The sequence below is a fragment of the Rhinoderma darwinii genome, chromosome 6 (assembly GCF_050947455.1).
Source record: "Rhinoderma darwinii isolate aRhiDar2 chromosome 6, aRhiDar2.hap1, whole genome shotgun sequence".
Classification (NCBI taxonomy): domain Eukaryota; kingdom Metazoa; phylum Chordata; class Amphibia; order Anura; family Rhinodermatidae; genus Rhinoderma; species Rhinoderma darwinii.
In genome coordinates this window covers 76,218,118-76,238,788 of record NC_134692.1, presented here as the reverse complement: position 1 = coordinate 76,238,788, position 20,671 = coordinate 76,218,118, and the positions used below count along the sequence as shown (strand labels likewise).

The 20,671-nt window shown below is 45.3% G+C and overlaps 1 protein-coding gene across 2 annotated transcripts in view; it reads left to right on the top strand.

The window, feature by feature from the left end:
• The first annotated feature begins 4,948 nt into the window (after nt 1-4,948).
• The window catches only part of SLC39A10 (solute carrier family 39 member 10), a 97,192-nt gene continuing 81,469 nt past the window's right edge, over nt 4,949-20,671 (top strand). The window contains exon 1 of one of the 2 annotated variants that reach the window (XM_075829968.1): nt 4,949-5,019. The gene's annotated coding sequence lies outside the window, so the exon portion shown is untranslated. Of the gene's footprint in view, nt 5,020-5,063; nt 5,169-20,671 lie in introns of those variants that run through there. The other variant, XM_075829967.1, reaches the window with a different exon arrangement.

Here is a 20,671-nt window from a genome sequence, read left to right as displayed (position 1 = left end):
CCAGGGAATCGGGAGGGCTTGCACTCCCTGACGTCCGCACCTACTACATTGCATCTCATCTTGCTCGGGTAGTTGATTGGTGCAGACATGCGACATTTAAGTCTTGAGTGATTCTGGAGCAGAGTTTCTACTCTATTCCACTATCGGCTCTCCCTTGGCTACACCGTAGCCAAATCAGACATCTCTACCATCACCCTACTATAGGCCCAACACTAGTATGCTGCTCTCTCCCTTCGGTAAGGACATCTTGCTTGCCACTCCCTTCCTCAATGTTTCCGATACTGGGCAATCCAGCCATGTATTACGGACCCAATTTTCCGTTTATGGCAGATCTCGGGACGGTATCGTGCAGATCGGTTCTTGATAGACGGTGAATGGCTCTCTGTTGCGGATCTGGCCCAGATTCCTGATCTTCCTCCGTTGGGACACTGGCGTTCTCTGCAACTACGACACTTTCTGGCCTCTATTTCAGCTCCTACGTCCTACCAAATGGTTAAGACCCCACTAGAGATCCTCTGTACAGGCTCTGATTTGGCTAGACATACATTGTCCATAATCTATAAAATCCTTATGGATCCCCCCGATAGGCCCTCCCCTGCATACATTTCAAAATGGGAAGAGGATCTGGAGATATCCTTCTCTCCCACACAAGAGCAGCGTATACTCCTTATGGCTCAAAAAACTTCCATTTGCTCAAGATACCAAGAGGCAAGCTTCAAACTACTCTCTCGCTGGTATAGGACCCCAGCCCGCCTACATAGCATCTTCCTCACAGCGTCCCCTATGTGTTGGAGATGTGGGCAAGACATTGGTACCCTCCTTCACACCTTCTGGTCATGTCCCCTCCTTACCCCATTCTGGGAAGGCATAAAACGGGTGATAATTGAAGTCACAGATACAAGTATAACTTTGGATGCGGCCCTCTTCCTTCTTCATCACTGCGACATCCCAGCGAACAAATATAAGGGCTCGCTGCTCCACTTTCTAGTGATGGCAGCACGTCATTGCATCCCACTACGTTGGAAGGATCCATCTCCCCCCACGCTATCCCTCTGGGTTTCACAGGTTAACGACATCATGCATATGGAGGACTTGACATCCGTTATTCACGACTCAAGCTCCAGGTTTTGTCAAACTTGGTCTCAGTGGATAGTTTTTCAGGATTCGGACTCCTATAAAGATATCATACGAGAGCCACATTCCTTTAGTCAGTCTGAATAGCACCTCAGCCTCTGGGTTGCTGTGGAGGGTCCCCTCCTTCTCCTTCCCGCTTTCACTTTCTTTCTTCATTCTCTAGCTTGAGAACTCAGCTCCAGCCTCACTTTGGAGATCTGAAATCCCCTTTCATTATCTTTTCTTTTTCAATCAGAACATTAATGTATAACAATGTATTTATGCTGTTTATGCTTTTTGTACATTTGCTGTCGGAGTATGTACTCTAAATGTGCATTGCCTTGTTTTATGTACCCTTTATGTTACAAAATGGACCTCCTGGGTCAACAAAATAAAGAATTAAAAAAAAAAAAAAGAAGAGGGATAGCTAACTAGCAGGTCTTTCAGGGCGTTCGACAGACCCAACCTAAACTGGCACCTTAAGGCAGGGTCATTCCACCGAGAAGCTACGCACCACTTCCTAAAGTCAGAGCAATACTCCTCAACAGGTCTCTTACCCTGACGTAAGGTCACCAGCTGACTCTCGGCAAAGGCAGTCCTGTCAGTCTCGTCATAAATGAGTCCGAGAGCAGAAAAGAAAAGATCAACGGAGGAAAATTCAGGGGCGTCAGGAGGCAAGGAGAAGGCTCATTCTTGGGGCCCTTCCTGGAGCCGGGACATAATTATACCCACCCGCTGGCTCTCAGAACCTGAGGAGTGGGGCTTTAAACGAAAATAGAGCCTAAAACTCTCCCGAAAGGAGAGAAAAGTCATCCGGTCCCCTGAGAACCGGTCAGGCAACTTGAGGTGGGGTTCAAGAGGTGAGGTGAGTGGTACTACCATGGTAGCATCAGGCTGGTTGACCATCTGAGCCAGGGCCTGGACCTGTAGGGAGAGACCCTGCATTTGCTGAACCAGGGTCTCAAGGGGGTCCATAGTGGTGTGAGGGACCAGGGTAGAGTAGGTATATGGGCTTGTGATTATGTAATGACAGGGATAGGGAAACAGACAAGTGAGCCCTAATCTACCCGCCACTCAGTTCCTGCCTACTTGCAACGACCCGCCCTAGGCGACGGGGTACAACTGGGCGACGGTCCCTACACTCAATAAGTGCACGACAGACAACAGACGAGGAAACACAGAACAAAGGGAAACGGGGCAGTTGCCCACGGCAACACCGTGAGCAACAAGAGTAGTAAACGAGCCGAGTCAAACCAGGAGAGTACGAGGTGCCAAACGTAGAGGAGAGTAGTGAACAAGCCGAGTCAAACCAGGAGTGTACGAGGTACCAAACGCAGAGCAGAAGAGTAGTCAGTAAGCCAGGGTCAATACGAAGCAGGGTCAAATAGTTCAGAAGCTGCAGCAGGGCCAGGAAACCAACAGAGAAGAATCACAAGCAAGGAGGAACAGGAAAGGCAGGTATAAATAGACAGAGGGCGGGAGCTAGCTCCGTCTGGCCAGGCTGTGATAGGCTCTCCCACTCCTAAGCCTGCCATCCTGAGTGGTGGAAGATGGAGTCAGTCTCACAGACATAGAAGCAGGTGCAGACTGATTACCTATGGGCGTGGATACAGAAGCTGTGCCTGGCAGATCTTTAACAGTACTATAGGGGCATTATACTGTGTGTGGAGGCACTATAAGGGCATTATACTGTGTGAGGAGGCACATAAGGGCATTATACTGTGTAGGGAAGCTATGATGGCATTATACAGTGCGAGGGCCGCTAAAGGGGCATTTTACTGTGTGGGGCAGCTATGAGGGCATTATACTGTGTTGGCAGTAATAGCGGCATTATACTGTGTGGGGGGTAACTATGGGGGCATTATACTATGTGTGGGGAAGCTATGGGGGCATTAGGGTATGTTCACACGCAAACGCAAAATACGTCTGAAAAACCGGAGCTGTTTTCAGGTGAAAACAGTTCCTGAATTTCAGAAGTTTTTGCATGTACTCGCGTTTTTCGCGGAGTCTTTTAGGGACGTAATTGGAGCTGTTTTTCATTGGAGTCAATGAAAAACGGCTCCAAAAATGTCCCAAGAAGTGTCCTGCACTTCTTGACGCGGCCGTAATTTTACGAGCCGTCTTTTGACAGCGACGCGTAAAATTACACCTCGTCTGCACAGAACATCGTAAGACCCATTGCAAGCAATGGGCAGATGTTTGCAGACGTATTGGAGCCATCTTTTCAGGCATAATTCGAGGCGCAAAACGCCTGAATTACATCTGAAAATAGGTCGTGTGCACATGCCCAAATACTGTATAGGAAGGCACTATAGGGGAAGTATACTGTGTGTGGGGAAGCTATGACGGCACTATACTGTGTGGGGGCCAAAAAAAGGGGCATTCTACTGTGTGAGGCAGCTAAAGGGGCATTCTACTGTGTGAGGCAGCTATAGGGGCATTATCCAGTGTGGGGGCAGCTATGGGGGTATTATACTGTGTGGGGAGGCTCTATACTGTGAGGGTATGTTCACACGTGCACGTCCGTTACGGCTGAAATTACGGAGCTGTTTTCAGGCAAAAACAGCTCCTGAATTTCAGACGTAATGCCATGTTGCAGGCGTTTTCGCAGCGTCCATTACGGATGTAATTGGAGCTGTTTTTCTATGGAGTCAGTGGAAAACGGCTCCAATTACGTCCCAAGAAGTGACATGCACTTCTTTGACGCGGGCATCTTTTGTACGCACAGTACATCGTAAAACCCATTCAAATGAATGGGCAGATGTTTGCCGACGCTTTCAAGCAGTATTTTCGGCCGTAATTCCAGGCGCAAAACGCCTGAATTACGTCCGTAAATAGTGCGTGTGAACATACCCTGAAAGTTACGTAAACAACCTAGCAGCTATGGAAACAGCGTAGTTCTTTATGCTACACTGTTTCTGTAACACCAATTCACTTCTATGGAAGTTAACAGAAACACTAAGGGCTTATTCACACGTACCTTGTATACGTCCGTGTGATGGCCGTTTTAACGGACCGTGTGAAGGGTCCGTTGAAAAATTGGACGTCCTATTGTCTTCCGTTTTCATGGATCTCTCGATAGACTCAAGTCTGAGTGATCCGTGAAAACAGGTTCCACACGGGTGCAACTCGCATGTGAAAAACCTTTGTTTTTCACGTCCGAGTTTGCACTCGGTCGTGTGAATCTAGCCTAATACCCATTTACACGACCGTAGATTCCGTCCGTAATTACTGACCGATTTATTTCTATCGCCGACGGACACCTTCCCGTATATTTACGGGGTTTCCCGGCAATAGAAAGGTTCCACAAAAGATAGGACGTCTTATTTTTTGCTTTTTACAGACCGTGCTCCCATACTTTATATGGGAGCACGGCCAGTAAATGCGGCAGGCTGTGCCCAGTCACGGACTGTGATTATGGCACGGTCATGTGCATGGAGCCTTACACAGCAAACTGCGCTGATTACGTAAGTCTGACCCTTCAGTTGTAAACATGCATTGGGGGGGCCACTTAGATGTTTTTTTCCACTCCTGCTGTGCTAAACCCCTGGCTATGCCTCTGGCACAGCTGTAAGCAAAGTGACGCATTTGAGTGTCTCAAATGCATATATGACTCAGAAAATCATGATCAAATATTAGTATGTGGGCAACTACACTAAGGTTCATGCGAATCCGGCGATATTTGTGTATAAAATTACACATCTATGAGCGGCGGCAACACACGGGATTTTCACCCTCGTGATCAGACGAGATCAAAAGAAAGTTAGCAGTCTACGTTCTGCATAGGGCTATGTATAGCTCCGCCCCCTCCACCAGTGACGCGCACATAGTGAGGACACGTGCGTCCCTGCTTGATTCTTTACAGCCTGGCTTCCTCTTCGTGTCGCAAAGCAAGCGCATTGTCGTGTAAGTAAAGTTACGTACATTTGAATGGTTTTTCTACGATTTCACCGAGGCGCTAAGGCAGCTGGGAATTGTAGTTCTTGGCTGGCAGTGGAAGAGGTGTGCTTTCTCTAATGGCCGGCACTTTGGAACCTCGGAGATCTACGAATAAGGTCAGGAGAACCCTAACGCCGCCGTTTTGTAGGTCTCTGAAGCAGTATAGGCCGGCTTCACGTATACAGAGTCAGGGTTCTTGGCGGTGAATTCGTCTAGTGGTGTTATCTGACCGTGTGAGTTACACGCGCGCCACTCCGCTCTACAATGAAGGTGCCAGGGAAGATTGAGTCTTTGTCCTCTGGCACCTCCTGTGTCCGCTGTTCTGCCTGGTGGCGGGTGAAGTGGTGTGTGGTATTTGCCCTGCTGCTCAGCTACGTTGTGTTGTATTTTACTCTGGGCTGCTGGTCCCTCACATGCGGTATTTCTCTGTCAGGTGTCTTGTTACAGCCAGTCACAGCTTTGTTTCAGGGCAACACTACAATTCAAGGCTTTATGTGACTGGAAATTAACTTCGAGCTGTTTTCATTACTGTTTGTATTGGTCCTTCATGTACTCAGTGACTCGTTCTGTTTTATATTTATAATGTGAGGAAATTCTGAAGGTAGCTGATATATTCCATCTCTGCAGAAGGTGAGGGGATTGTTTTTGTTTGTGATAACTTTATTATGAAGCGCTCATACTTTGTAATACACACTTGGGCCCCTGAGGGTGTGGGGTGCATAGAGTTTACAATGGATGGTAAAGCCATACACCTCCCCCCCCCCCCCCCCCTATCAGACCAAGGAAATGTGTCATTTCATGAGTTCCTGAATTATTGCAACATTTGTTAGAAAAAGTCATCCAGTGCTCACATCACCCATGTGAAGAAGCAACAGCCCCTGAAAGTTATTACAACTGCTTGCACCAGTCTTAGCAGTATAAGGCATCGTTCACATCTGCGTCGGTCTTTCCATGGTTCCGCTCCGTCGCCACATTCTGAGCCATACGTGTTTTCGTTTTTTTTTTTGTTTTTTTTTTATGTACTATCGTTGCCTGAGTGGTACGAGGGCTTATTTTTTTTGCGCGGCGGGCTGTAGTTTGCATTGATGCCATTTTGGTGTGCATGCAAGTTTTTGATTGATTTTTTTTTTTTGCCCATTTTGTTGGTGTTCTAAGGTGACCAAAAAACAGCAATTATGGTGTTTTTCCTAAACCCCCCCCCCCCCCCCCCCTTTTTTTTTCTTTTTACCGAATTCCCTGTTAGGGTTAAATAACGATATATTCTAATAGTTCCGACTTTTTTGTTTATGCGGCGATACCAGTTATGTTTCTTTTTTGGTAAGGCCCCATGCACTTGATCGTAAAATCGCCTGTAATTACGGGCATATTCATTTCTATGGCAAACTGACACCTTCCCGTATATCTACGGGTCGGTGTCCGTACCGTAGAAACCTCCCGAAAAAAATAGGACATGTCCTATTTGTTTTTACGGACAGCGCTGCTATAATTTATAATGGGAGCGCCGCCCGTAAAAACTGAGGTGGATCCTGCGTGTTAGAGACGCAGGGCCCGCGGACCTGACAGATTCATCTTTCCATGCAGAGCTACAGCTGCTCTGTATACAGGATACAATGCAGCTCTATCTCAAAAAGTAAAAATAATTTTTAGTAAGTCATTAGGAAGTTGCACCAAATCACACTGATGCACGTTTGTTTATATTAAAAACAAAAATCAAAGTATACATAGTCCTTTTAAGCCCTGTTTCTAGCACGGCTTAATAAAATCTAAAGATGGCAAACCTGGGGGCCTACGTTAGGCCCCCAGACTGCCATGATGGCCATCAGCACCCTGTGATTGCAGACTATAGGAGAGGGCCAACCCCGCTTTCCAACGGCTTTGATACTGCAGTTGCTATTGACGGAATCTCAGTGGTTAAACAAGCGGAATCAAAGTGATCTTTGATTCCACCCGTTGAAGTGAGGTGTTGGCTGTAACATAAAGCCATGACCCGCTCGGTATGGAGCGCGCTCAGCCCGTGAGCCTGCTCCATATGTAGATATTCATGAGTAGCGGCTAGCCCCTCCCACCTGCCACTGATCACGTTTTCTCATACTGTGCAATGGGAGTAAGCTGCTAACCAGCGACCGGTGGATGGGGCTAGCCACAGCTCATGAATACGAGCTGCTGGAGAGAGAGATTTCTAGAAAAATGACAACGCTGAAAACTGAATAAGGGTGTGTTCACATATGTCAGTTGCATCAGCATCAGTTTTTTTTCTCTAAGTGATTACAACTGATGCAAAAAAGGATCAGTTGCTATCAGGCTTTTTCACGATTTTTACTACAAAACCATTGGTTGTCGTCGGTTTTTACCATCCATTTTTAACATCAGCTTTTACCACAATGGTCCACAAAATGGTAGTCTAGGCTTGAAAATGTGCCCCTGTATATAGTGCCACACACCCCTGTAGATAATGCCACGGTTCCCTCTGTAGATAGGGCCACACCCCCTGTAAATACCGCAGTGCTCTCTGTTGGACTTCAGTTGTGGTGCCGGACCTCCCAGGGTGCTGGACCTAAAAACTTTACCTGCAGCGTTTTTGGTTCCGGCTCCCAGGGAGGTCCAGCGCTGTATCATTATTTTAATGATGGCCGGGTGAATGCCGGGTGCTGCCGCATCCACCTTCTGGCAGCACCCGGCGGGAAGGTGGATGTGAGCTAGGAGCGGAATCCACGGTCATAGCATTGCCGGGGATTTCGCTCCAGGCAGAGACCCTGAGCCGGCCTTTAGGGGTGTGCAACATGTTCCACCAGCGGGAAAAAAACGTCCGGAACGGTCTCCCATTGATTTCAATTGGAGGCGAAGGCGGTTTTGTTTTTTCCGCTGCAGTTTTTAGCTGCTTGCGGTAAAAGAAGAGCTGCAGTCTCTTTCTTGCCGTGGTTCCGCCTCAGACCTCCCATTGAAATCAATGATAGGCAGAGAAAGCATCTTTCGCTGCGTTTTTTGCCCGCGGCTCAATGATCGCGAGTGAAAAATTCCGCAATCGCGGCAAGAATTTGCAGGCAGGTAAAAATCTGGCTCCAAATTCCTGAAGGAAATTTTTTTTTTTTTTTTTTTTTATATTTAACTGCATTTATTTTATGACAATGTCAAAAGCCACGTACATTAACATAAGCTTCTCAATAAGAACTGTCGTTTTAAAGGCTATGTTCACCTTTTGAAATCATGTCTCTGAGGGTATGTTCACACGCTTAACCAAAAATGTCTGAAAATACGGAGCTGTTTTAAAGGTTTATTTTCAGCCGTTTTTTTAAGCAAACTCACATTTTTCGCTGTGTTTTTTTACTGCCGTTTTTGGAGCTGTTTTTCTATAGTCCATGAAAAACTGCTCAAGAAGTGACATGCACTTTTTCACGGGCGTTTTTTACGCGCTGTTTTTTCAAAAAAAAGCCTCGTCGGATCAGAACGCCGTTTTTCCCATTGTAATCAATGGGCACTTGTTTGGGAGCCGTTCTGCTTCCGATTATTCGGCCGTTTTTCAGTCGTTTTACGGCCCAGAAAACAGCCAAAAATAAGCCGTGTTCACATACGCTCACGCAGCATTGAGCTATAACTGTCACATCTAAGGTCATCAATTAGATGTGATCGAGAACAGGTGGATCCACGCAGGACCCGCTGTCACTGAACCCATCAGTGCCGCTGACCTGACAGGTCAGGTTTCAGGGCAAGATACAGCTACTCTGTATACAGAATACAGAGCAGTTGTATCTCAAAAAGTAGAAAGAATTGAGAAAGTTACACAGAACACACTGACAGGCGGTGTGTGTGTGTGTGTGTGTGTGTGTGTGTATATGTGTATGTATGTATGTATGTATATATATATATATATATCAAAACTATTTCAAATATGTACATATCCTTTAAGGTCCTTTTGCACAGGCCAATGATCGGGCAAACAAGGTTTATATGAACACTCATTTCCAATCATTGCTTTCTGTAAACAGGGCGACGATCAGCTGATAAACAAGCAAACGCTCGTTCATTGACTGATAGTATCGCTTATGCAGCACAAAATATTATGGTCTGCAGCACATATCCCTGTGTAAACATGGAGATGTGCTGCCGACATGATCGAAATGCATGGGGACGAGCGATTGTAGTAAGGCTGGGTTCACACTACCTATTTTCAGGCGTAAACGAGGCGTATTATGCCTCGTTTTACGTCTGAAAATACGGCTCCAATACGTCGACAAACATCTGCCCATTCATTTGAATGGATTTGCCGACGTACTGTGCCGGCGACCAGTAATTTACGTGTCGTCGTTTGTCAAACAACGACGCGTAAAATGACTGCCTCGGCAAAGAAGTGCAGGACACTTATTTGAAACGTAATTTGAGCCGTTTTTCATTGAAGTCAATGAAGAACAGCTCAAGATTACGGGTGTCAAAGACACCTCGCATAATGCGAGGAGGAGCTTTTACGTCTGAAACGACGCAGCTGTTTTCTCCTGAAAACAGTCTGTCTTTTCAGACGTAAAAGGAAGCTAGCGTGTGCACATACCCTTACTGTTCATTGCTTCTTGTGAAAGGCGCTAACGAGCGATGATCAACGAGCTGTCTTGTTTGTTTTTACGGCCCATATTGGCCGGGCTGGGTTTACACAGTTTTGTTGACGCAGAAACCGCGACGTAAAACTCGTCAAAAACGGCCCAAAAATTCCCCCCATTGATTTTAATGGGAGGCGTCTTTTTCCCGCGAGCGGTAAAACCGTCTCGTGGGAGAAAGAAGGGACATGCCCTACCTTAGGCGTTTATGCCTCTGACCTCCCATTGACATCAATGGGAGGCAGAGAAAGCGTACTTCGCTGCGTTTTATGCCCGCGGCGCTCAATGGCCGCGGGCAAAAAACGCAGCGAAAATCTGCATCAAACTTCCAAGCGGAATTTTGAGGCAGAGTTTTCGCCTGCAAAAAACTCAGTGTGGACATAGCCTAAAAGGACCCTTACGTCTGCCGTGGTAGGGAAGAAAGTTGTGTATGGCTTTACTGTCCTTATCAGCATGCCAGAATGTAATTATTGCTGTTTAGACATGCTGATGGGTGTTTTCACTACCAACAATTTTGAGGACCGTTTACTGCCTTTTCTGGCATTTGAGGGGACAGGCTATATTTTTAAAAATCAAGGTAAAAAAATCAAGAATAAATAAAAAGTACACCTAAAATGCCACCCCAATAAAAACTCTCCCTGCCAATCATTGTTGTAACTCTAGCCCTGACTCAATTACCCCTAAATAGACATTTAATATATCACTCAATAATGATCACAAATAGTACATTTTAGGGGAACCATAAGTTAATACATAAAAATTTGATAAAAACAAATAATTTTTTTAAATGTCTAAAAAAAAAAAAAGTATGTGTATAAAAAAGGAAACCTGCATTGCCCATGGAAAAACATCGCAATCACGTCGCTAGCCTAACAAATATAAAAAATTATAGCTGTTTAATGCATTTTTAAAAATGGCTAGCGGTGACTGGTCCTGAACTGGTTTAAACTATCCACCTTAGGGCTCATTTAGCCGAGCGTGAATCACGTCCGTGAGATGGACGTTAAAATAACGGCCGTCACACGGACTCGTGTATTTCAATGGGACCGTTGTTTCGGGCCTGTGAAAAAAATAGGACATGTCCCTACGCATCCCAACGTTGACTTTAGTCTATGGGGGATTGCTTGATAACGAGTCCTGCACGGGTGCACCTTGGACGTGAAAAACTGTAGTCTGAGGTTGGCCACGTTCGTGTGAATGTAGCCTTAAAATAATGAAACCTCTTCTTCGTGTGGAATCGGTGTTTATTCCACCATAAACTACACACATACCCTGTTGGGGCACACATCAGTCACAGGACAACTATTGCATCTAATTATGCCATCTTTGTTTGTACCACTATAAACCAAATATACACCATGTTTAGCAATTCTAGGAAAATCCATAATCCTCGGTTTGTATGGAATGTGTTAATTTCACTATTCTCTACACAACCATCCTGTTAATTCCTGGTCTTTCAGCACAGGAAAATGATAAGGCATGTTCTTAAAGAGGCTCTGTCACCAGATTTTGCAACCCCTATCTGCTATTGCAGCAGATAGGCGCTGCAATGTAGATTACAGTAACGTTTTTATTTTTAAAAAACGAGCATTTTTGGCCAAGTTATGACCATTTTTGTATTTATGCAAATGAGGCTTGCAAAAGTACAACTGGGCGTGTATTATGTGCGTACATCGGGGCGTGTTTACTACTTTTACTAGCTGGGCGTTGTGTATAGAAGTGTCATCCACTTCTCTTCACAACGCCCAGCTTCTGGCAGTGCAGCACTGTGACGTCACTCACAGGTCCTGCATCGTGTCGGCACCAGAGGCTACAGATGATTCTGCAGATGCATCGGCGTTTGCAGGTAAGTCGATGTAGCTACTTACCTGCAAATGCTGATGCTGCTGCAGAATCAACTGTAGCCTCTGGTGCCGACACGATGCAGGACCTGTGAGTGACGTCACAGTGCTGCACTGCCAGAAGCTGGGCGTTGTGAAGAGAAGTGGATGACACTTCTATACACAACGCCCAGCTAGTAATAGTAGTAAACACGCCCCGATGTACGCACATAATACACGCCCAGTTGTACTTTTACTTTTCAACACGCCCAGTTGTACTTTTGCAAGCCTCATTTGCATAAATACGAAAATGGTCATAACTTGGCCAAAAATGCTCGTTTTTTAAAAATAAAAACGTTACTGTAATCTACATTGCAGCGCCGATCTGCTGCAATAGCAGATAGGGGCTGCAAAATCTGGTGACAGAGCCTCTTTAAGGCCTTATTTACACGAACGAGTTTCACGTCCGTGATACGTGCGTGCGGCCTATGTAAGTCAATGGGGCCATTCAGACATTCCGTGTGTTTCACGCAGCGTGTATCCGCTGCGTGAAACTCGCTGCATGTCCGATACTTTAGCGTGTTTTGCGCATCACGCACCCATTGAAGTCAATGTGTGCATGAAAATCACGCGCAGCACATGGACGCACTTCCGTGTGCTGCGCGTGATTCGCGCAAGAGATGAAGGAAAAGATAAAATCACCTCCATTTCATTTTCTAAATCTCATAACTGCGTGTCATAAGGATGCCATATGCGCGAAAATCATGCAGCCATGCACCAAACACTGATGACACACGCAAAATGCACACGTTCGTGTAAATAAGGCCTAAATCCGTGCTAAAATCCATACAGTATACTCTATTCATTCCATGGTTAATAAGCTCAGAGTTCAACACCAAATCTGTTTGTAGAGAAAGTGTTCATTCCACTGTGAACTATACAAATATCTTCATTCCATGTCCAGCAATCAAAGGAATTTCATTATACCTTTCTATATATTTTCACCAATTGGTAATAATGTTTATTATATTCATTCCCGTTAATGTTTAGTAGGTTCCTTTTTAAACGCCTCAAGGTTTTACACGATCAGACAAATGTTCAGTCATTAGGATGTTCTATCACTTAGACAAAGTAGGTCCATTGTGAGTTAAAAAAACCCCTCAAAAACTAGTAATGAAAGGAATTTACGCTTGTGTGAATGTACTGAAAGATTGTGATCATCACATGAAGCTGGTCATGGGAAGAGGTCTTCAAAGGGTAAGAAGGTACCTGAACTTTAACAATTCAAGACTTGAATAAAAACTCCACTTTAGCCTTTCTTCTCAAAAGTGCTGCCCTGTGTGTTAGAGGCTCTGTCACCACATTATAAGTGCCGTATCTCCTACATAAGGAAATCGGCGCTATAATGTAGGTGACAGTAATGCTTTTTATTTAGAAAAACGTATCTATTTTTACCAGTTTGAGTGATTTTTAGCTTTATGCTAATGAGCTTCTTTATGCCCAAGTGGGCGTGTTTTTACTTTAGACCAAGTGGGCGTTGTACAGAGGAGTGTATGATGTTGACCAATCAGCGTCATACACTTCTCTCCATTCATTTACACTGCACTAGCGATATAGCTATATCGTTATGTGCAGCTACATACACACACTATAACATTACTGCAATTGTCCTGATAGTGAATATACATTACTACCAGCCTGGACGTGATGTGTATTCAGAATCCTGACACGTCTGAATCTTTTCTGTGAGATTTCCAGCAAGGCAAACGTAATCTCGCGAGATTACGATGTAAACGAGATTACGTTTGCCTTGTAGAAATCTCACAGAAAAGATTCAGACATGTCAGGATTCTGAATACACATCACGTCCTGGCTGGAGGTAATGTATATTCACTATCAGGACACTGCAGTAATGTTATAGTGTGTGTGTGTGTGTGTATGTAGCTGCACATAACGATATAGCTATATCGCTAGTGCAGTGTAAATGAATGGAGAGAAGTGTATGACTCTGATTGGTCAGCGTCATACACTCTTCTGTAAAACGCCCACTTGGTATAAAGTAAAAACATGCCCAGTTGGGCATTAACCCCTTAATGACCGGGCCATTTTGCACGTTAATGACCAAGGATTATTTTTTGTTTTCACAGTCGCACTCCAAGAGTAGTAACTTTTTTTTTTATTCCGTCGACATAACCGTATAAGGGCTTGTTTTTTGCGGGATGAGTCGTATTTTGTAATTGTACCATTTTTAGATGCTTATAATATATCGATTAACTTTATTTTAGGAGAGAATTGAAAATAAACAGCTATTCCAGCATTAATTTTCACGTTCTAAATTTACGCCGTTTACTATGCAGCGTAAATAACATGTTAACTTTATTCTATGGGTCGGCACGATTACGGGGATACCAAATATGTAAAGGTTTTATATGTTTTCCTACGTTTGCACAATAAAAAGCCTTTTAGAAAAAAAATAACTTTTTGCATCGCCGCATTCCAAGAGCCGTAACTTTTGTTATTTTTCTGTCTGTGGCCGTATGTGGGCTTGATTTTTGCAGGCCAATGTGTAGTTGTCATTAGTACTATTTTTGGGTACATGGGACTTATAGATTAACTTTTATTTTATTTTTTTATGGGGGGAATGGGAGAAAAGAGTTTTGCAGTTTTTTGTGTTTTTTTTTTTTTTGGACGCCGTTCATCCGGCGGTTTAATTAATGTGTTCATTTTATTGGTCAAGTTGTTACGATCGCGGGGATACCATATATGTGTATGTGTTATTTGTTTTGACACTTATACTAAATAAAACCACTTTTATTTGATTTTGACTTTTTTTTTTTTCACAAACTTTATTTAACTGATTGACTTTCTTTTTTTTTTTTTTAAAGTTCCACCAGGGGACTTCACTATGGGATCTGTTGATCGCATATATAATGCTTTGGTATACTTAGTATACCAAAGCATTATTGCCTGTCAGTGTAAAACTGACAGGCAACCTGTTAGGTCATGCCTCCGGCATCGCCTAACAGGCATTTGCTGAAGACAGACCTGGGGGTCTTTGTTAGGCCCCAGGCTGTCATAGAAACCCGACGGCGACCCGCGATTTGTTTGCGGGGGCGCCGATCGGGTGACAGGGAGCTCACTCCATCTGTCAAACACACTAGATGCCGCTGTCACTATTGACAGCGGCATTTAATGGGTTAAACTGCCGGAATCGGAGCACGTTTCGATTCCGGCAGGAGCCAGGCTGTGTACAACAGCCGTGCTCCTGCCGCTGATCGCGTGGGTACAGTGGCAGTGCCCGCGCCATCACAGGACGAATATATCCATCCTCCTGCGCGAACTAGCAGCTGCTGAGGACGGATATAACCGTCCTTCGGCGTTAAGGAGTTAAGAAACTAGTTAGCATAAAGCTAAAAATCGCTCAAAGTGGTAAAAATAGATTGTTTTTCTAAATAAAAAGCATTATTGTCACCTACATTACAGCGCCGATCTCCTTATACAGGAGATAGGGCACTTATAATGTGGTGACAGTCTCTTTAAGTGAAAGTTGGACAAATAACAGTACCCATTGTGACATTCTGGTGGCCAGACCAAGCTACAATATAGTTTACATAGTTCTGCACGGTAAAAAAAAAAACAAACAAAAAAAAAACCTATGTCCGTCAAGTTTGAATGAGTTCCTCTTCTTTGCAACATTAATTTGAGATCAGTGTCCCCTCCCCTCCCTTTTTTAACTGGATCCTCCTTCATCACTTATACAATGGGGTATATGATCCTCAGTAATATTTAGTTATTTAATCTATGAGCAAACTGCTAGTATAGGTGGACTTTATATTCTAAAGTAATAGAATAACATTGCTAAAAAAAACAACAATTTATAGGAATATAGCAGTGTCTGTTTTATATATGGATATTTACAATGTACTGATTGATTTAAACAGGTTCTATACATTGGTTTAAGGGGAATCGGTCAGCCTTTTTGATGCCTTAAAACTGCTGACAGAGCTATATAGGGGAAGCTGAGGATAAGTTGCATGACTGCACTACAGGTGGGCGCTTGATGTGGAAGTGCTCCTGGCTTTTCCTCTCTGCACGCTGCCAGCCCTGTCCCTCTACTCTTAGGCCTCATGCACATGACCATAGTGATTTGCGGTTCGGACAGCCGCAGTGTGTCCCCCGCGGGCCGTGCACATGGCTGCGTGCATTCATTTCTTTGAGCCTGGAAACCACGGTCGTGTGCATGGGCCCATTGAAATGAATGGGGCCTCAGATTTGCGGACGAATTGCGGCAGCAAAAATACATTTGTGTGCATCGAGCCTTAGGCCTTCACACGAACGTGTCCGTTTTGCGCATGTAAAAGATGCAGCATTGTTCCTGCGTTGCAGTTCCGTGTGACATCAGTGTATGGCGCGTGTGTTTTTTACATGCGTATGTTACCCTTATCTCACGCGTTTTTTACGTCCGCGAAAACAAACAAGGTGTATTTCTTTAGCAACTGCTGCGTGAATCATGGACCGCACACTGATGTGCGTCCTTGTGCTGTCCGTGGTTTTCACGCACCCATTCACTTCAATGTGTGCGTGATGTGCAAAAAACGCACAAGAACAGGACATGCAGTGAGTTTCATGCAGCGGACACGTGTTTTAATGCGCGTAACTGAAATACGCTAGTGTCCGTTGTTTTAATGCGCATAACACTGAACTGAAAGCCGCTTGTGTGAATAAGGCCATAGGCTAGATTGACACGACCGAGTGCAAACTCGAATGTGAAGAACTGCAGTTTTTCACGTCCGAGTTGCACTCGGATCCCTTACAGACTTGAGTCTATTGAGGGATCCATGAAGACAGAAGAAAATACGACCTGTCCGATCTTTCCACGTTTACTTCACACGGTCAGTTAAAACAACGGGCGTGTGAACGGCTCCACTGAATTACATGCGTCCGTGTAACGGCCGTTGTTTTAACGGTCATGACACGGATGTATACTACGGTCGTGTGAATAAGCACTTTGTCAGGGCTGTAGCGGTCTCCTGATTAGCCGCTAGAGCCGACACTTATTGCAGAGAGCGGTATTTGCGACCGCCATGCCGGAGGAATAAAGCTCCAAGTTGCACGAGCAAGACAAAAGGTATGTTTTGAACTCCCTTCCTCTCCCATATATCGCTCTGTCCGCAGTTTTGTGGCTTCAAAACTGCTGAGATTTTCCATTTAACGACCATCTTTTTGAGATGTTTAGAACATTCAATCTGATATAGCAACTAAGGGTTATTTCTTTGTAACGGGACAATAATATAAATGCCTTTAGTCCACATAACAGGTTTTAACCCCTTCCTGACATTTGTCGTATGGTATGTCATGGAAAGCCGGTGCTTCCCGCAGATTTCCATATCCACACGACAAACAGGGAAGCGGTTACTTTGTAAAATTACAGTTACAAAGTAAAGATGGCTGCTGTTCCTACACAATACGCAGGCGGGTGTCTAATCACATCGACAATCGCTGCGATTGCCCGGTCAATTCAGACCGGCCAATTGTGGCTATTTGCTGCTTTAGCGAACCGCTGTGCCGCAGGGCACAGGGATATGGCAATGATTGGTGCTGTCTAGTACAGCACCAATCCCAACCATGTATTGATGGCGGTGGTGCCACCCCCCCCCCCAATCGTGACAATTGGTCGGTCTGCATAGATCGACCAATCGTAGCGATTGTCGATGTGATTAGGCCTCGTGCACACTTCCATCACCGTTTTCACGTCCGTTTTTGACGGGTCCGTGAGCCCGGTTTAGCAGCCGTGTGATTTCCGTGTTTCCGAGCATCGTACTGTCCAGGGTGCTGAAAGAGCATGGTTGTTCAGCGCTAGTCACTGTACAGGGTGCTGAATGAGTTAATGGGCTGCACTGATCGGCGGTAACTCTTTCAGCACCCTGGACAGTGACTAGCGCTGAAGAATGACCATGCTCGGCGCTCGCAAAATACAATTTATGAAATAAAAAATAAAAAAAAGCAGTTCATACCCAGAACTCCCTGCATTTTTGTCCTGTCCGGCCTCCTGGGATGACGTTTCATCCCATGTCACCGCTGCAGCCAATCACAGGCTGTAGTGGCGGTCACGCTAGTCTGGATGACGTCAGAAGGCCGGCCTCCAGGGATGACGCTTCATCCCACGTGACCGCCTCTGCAGCCAATCACAGGCTGCCGCGTCATACAGGAAGGTCGGACTGGAGGAAGAAGAGGGACTCGTCACCAAGACAACGACCGGAGTACGTATGAACTGCTTTTTATTTTTAATCAGCAGCCTCTTCTCTCTATCAGTGATTGATAGAGACAAGTGGCTGCCGATTAGTGTAATATATCTGTAATGTACTTCTGCCCGCCCGGCTGTTGCTAGGCAACTGCTCCGTCACACACGGACGGCACACGGATGCCTTCCGTGTGCCTTCAGTTTTTTGGATGGCCCCATTGACTTGCATGGGCCTCACGGTCAGGGAATCTCGGACCAAAGTAGGACATGCTCTACTTTTGTCAGAACGGAGCAACGGGACCGTAAAAAAACGGACGTGTTCATGGCCCCATGGAAATGAATGGGTCAGGGTGTTAGCCGTCAGAAAAACGGCTAGCACCCTGAAGAAAAAGACTGAAGTGTGCACTAGCTCTTACCGGTTCTCAGCGTTCTGGTCTTGCAATCCTGCGTCATCTGCGTCCTGCTGCTGTGGTCGTCGTCCTCTGTGCTGCTGCTTTTATTTATTTTTTCAGCAGCAGCTCTAATTCTGTCCCTAAACTTCCCAGCCCCTGTCCCCTTCCCCCTTCTTACATCCTACGGCTGCTGAGTGCGGATCAGTGATCATCTGTGGTAATTTTTTTTTGAGGCAGGTTTTTTTTTCCTCTGTCTTTTTCTATCCGCACCAATTCACTGTGCATACTTTTTTTTTTTAAATTTTTGCGCAGGTTATATTTTTCAGCCTATATATATACTACACCGTCGTCTTATGTGCGCCCTGCAGCCAATGAGTGAGTCTATAATCTGATTTGTTGACGCTGTATTTTCTGGGCCTTTTTTTTATATATAGATAGAGATGGATAGGTATATCTGAATCTGTAAAAAAAAAATAAAAAAATTGTAAAAGTTATAGCTGTAGTTAGTACGTGTATAGGTAGGGCGTTAGCGTAGCGGACGTTTACTGATGTCCGTTGTGTAAAAAAAAAAATATATAGCAGAAGTTTTAGCTATATATTTTTTTTCCTACAGTTAGTGTAAATTTAGAGTTATACTTACCGTCAGTTAGGACTTGTTCACATCGGCATTGTCTTTCCGTTGAGGAGTTCAGTCAGAGCTTTCCGTCGGAACCCCTCAACGGAAAGGCAATCGGGAATCATAGCTTCCGTTTTGCATCGCCCTTGATCTCAATGGTGACTGATACTTTGCTAATGGTTTCCATTTGTCACCATTATGAAAGGTTTCCATTTTTTTGACTGAATCAATAGCGCTATTGATTCTGTAAAAAAAACTGACCACTTTCACAATGGTGACAAACGGAAACGAGAAGATAGAAAAACCGCAGCGCACACACGTTATCCAGGTATCAAAAAGAGGTGTCTTTATTTTACCATTAAAAAGCGATGTTTCGACCTCAGTGAGGGTCTGTCTCAAGCCAAAGTCGAAACGTCGGTTTTTATGGTGAAATAAAGACACCGCTTTTTGATACCTGGATAACGTGTGTGCTGTGGTTTCTCTACCTTCTTGTTCCTGTTTTGGAGTTGTTAGGCTGGGCCTGCCTCGATTTTAAATCTTTTCCTGTTTAAATGCTCCCTGTGAATGCTCTCTGGGACTGATATGCTGCTGATCTTTCTTTTGGACAAACGGAAACGGTTAGCAAAGTATCAATCACCATTGAGATAAAGGGTGATTCAAACGGAAGCTATGGTTCCGGTTGAGGGGTTCCCCCGACGGAAAGCTCAGACTGAACTCCTCAACGGAAACACAACGCTGATGTGAACAGGCCCTTAGTAACAGACATTTTATTATTTTTTTTCCTCCCATAAATACGGTTCCTTGTCACGCGTATTCGACCTGTATTTCACCTGTATTTACGGACCCGTGCACGGAAATATTGGTCCGGTGTCACCAGTATTCCACCCGTATTTACGGACACGTTTTCGCTGCAAAATTGCACTGCACTAATCGGCAGCCCCTTCTCTCTATCAGTTCAGGATAGCGAGAAGGGGCAGTCCTTTCCGAGGTAAAAGTAAAAGAAATTCATACAAACCCGGCCGTTGCCTTGGTGACGTGTCCCTCTCTTTTCATCCAGCTCGACCTCCCTGGATGACGCGGCAGTCTTTGTGACCGCTGCAGCCTGTGATTGGCTGCAGCGGTCACATGGGCTGAAACGTCATCCCAGGAGGCCGGACTGGAGGAAGAAGCAGGGAGTTTCGGGTAAGTATGAACTTCTATTTTTTTTTTTTTTTTTTTTACACGTTGATTTATATTGTGATCGGAAGTCACTGTCCAGGGTGCTGAAAGAGTTACTGCCGATCAGTTAACTCTTTCAGCACCCTAGACAGTGACTATCCACTGACGTCGCCTAGCAACGCTCCCGTAATTACGGGTGCACACACGTAGTCACCCGTAATTACGGGAGCCCCATAGACTTCTATGGGCCTGCCCGTGCCGTAATTACTGCCTAAAATAGGACATGTTCTATATTTTTTAACGGCCCGGGCACCTTCCCGTAAGCATACGGGGAGGTACCCGTGGCCAATAGAAGTCTATTGGTCCGTGATTACGGGTGTTTTTACGTTCGTGTGCATGGGGCCTAAGGATAAATTTTTTTTCAGTACATCCCTCATGACAGCACCACAGGAGGTTGCCCTATTGACCTCTATAGGGACAGGAAGACAGGTTAAAAGGCCCCTCCCACCACCCACTTGCCAGTGTTCTTACTGTCCCTACAGGGTCAGGAGCAGAGAGACGTCGCTCCTGTGTTGCTGCAGGAGAAAAAACTCGGGCAGGGGGCAAGATTGGGGCGGTCCATGCACTCCCCCTTTCATTCCTCCTAAAGCCTAGGCTAATACCCCTCTAACTTAGCTCCCAACCTAAAACACCTACCTGAGGAGTCCTAGGCAGGGTTCCGGTAGTGTGTGGCGTTCGGGATTCCCAAGCAGGCTTCGCCCTGGCCGCGTGACCAGGCGGGGACCGGCAGCTCTATAGACTTGGAAGCA